The sequence below is a fragment of the Mastomys coucha genome, unplaced genomic scaffold (assembly GCF_008632895.1).
Source record: "Mastomys coucha isolate ucsf_1 unplaced genomic scaffold, UCSF_Mcou_1 pScaffold22, whole genome shotgun sequence".
Lineage (NCBI taxonomy): Eukaryota > Metazoa > Chordata > Mammalia > Rodentia > Muridae > Mastomys > Mastomys coucha.
The window spans coordinates 176,129,428-176,130,878 of NW_022196905.1; the positions used below are offsets into that span (position 1 = coordinate 176,129,428).

The following is a 1,451-nucleotide window of genomic DNA, read 5'->3' on the forward strand; positions in this document are numbered from 1 at the left end:
TCTAGCATAGGAAGCATGCTTGTGTGTGTATGGCTGTGACTCTAGCATAGGAAGCATGCTTGTGTGTGGCTGTGACTCTAGCATAGGAAGCATGCTTGTGTGTGGCTGTGACTCTAGCATAGGAAGCAGTCAGGCAGATCCACCAAGCTCTCTGGTCAGCCAGGTTAGTCAATTGATGAGCAGTGGTTTCAGTGAGAGACTCTGTCTCCAAAGGTAAGGTGGAGAGCTATTATGAAGGAAGCCATTGGTATTGACCTTCAACCTCCATATTGATGTGAACACATATATACTCACCTGAATGCACACACACACACACACACACACACACACACACATGCACCTGTACAAAGAAAAAAACTGTCTTCTATAACATAAAGTTTACAGTCACATGATCAAGATGTACTGAAGAGCAATTTAAGGAGGTATTTATTTTATGGCTTTTGTTGTCTTTGTGAAAGACATTTCCCTCACATTGTGGCTTTCAGTTACCAAGAAGGACTGAAAGTTGGGGCTCATAAAGAGTGTGCCGAATCACTGCATGGCCTGGTGATGGAGAGCGGGAAGGGAATTGGGGATCATAATTAGGCTACCAATCAGGAGGATTCAGATATGTGTTCTGTAGCTTCCTCAGACAGGGTGCTAGAGTCTATACACTAATGGTACAGATTCTATTTTAAGAAGGAGTTTAATTTTTGTTCTAAGTTATTTTATTTTTTAAAATAATTAATTGCATTAAGAGGATACTTGGAAGACAGGCTGCTTAGTAAACCACCTGTAAAGGGTGGGTGGTAGAGCAATCCTGTGTCCCCGTGGCCCATGGATCAAATGGTGTGAATGGGCTGACCAGTCCAATGCAGGTGCTTTCAGATCAGGTCCATCAGAGGGGGTAGGGGTAGGGGTGGGAGGAGGAGGCTGGGGTGGGAGGAGGCTGCTGCTCGTTCAGTCTGTTTGTTCTTGAGCCCGAGCTAAAGGATAGCAAAGTCCCAAGGGTAGCTCTTCCTGGAAATAAGTGCACAAGGCCTAGGACAAAGACAAATGCCTCTGAAGAGCTGTTGTGGGTAGCATTGTCCTCTACGAAGACAGATTGGCGTCTGAGTCCCTGCCCGCCTTTTACCAGGGAACGTGACCTCATTTGGAAATGCAGTCTTTTAAGATGTAATCCCATTAGGGTGACGTCATAATGGATTAGTGTGGGCCCTCTTCCAATGTCTGGTGTCCTCACAAAAGGAAAGAGACTTGGGCACAGATGGCCAGGAGGAATATCATGTCAGTGAAGGCAGAGAGTGGAGATTTGTTGACATAACTCCAAACTGCCAAGGATTGATGGTAACCACCACAAAGAGGGAAGAAACCTGGACCAGTTTCCCTAAATCCAACAGAAGGATGACTGAGCTTGGGCTTCCTGGACTGAGAGAGAGAGAGAGAGAGAGAGAGAGAGAGAGAGAGAGAGA

At 45.9% G+C, this 1,451-nt stretch overlaps 1 long non-coding RNA gene across 2 annotated transcripts in view; it reads left to right on the forward strand.

Annotated features, from left to right (window-relative positions):
- Positions 1–1,233: 1,233 nt before the first annotated feature.
- LOC116071336 overlaps positions 1,234–1,451 on the forward strand; it is a 7,122-nt gene continuing 6,904 nt past the window's right edge. For both annotated transcript variants that reach the window (XR_004110831.1, XR_004110830.1), the window contains exon 1: positions 1,234–1,326. This is a non-coding gene — a long non-coding RNA (uncharacterized LOC116071336). The remainder of the gene's footprint in view (positions 1,327–1,451) is intronic.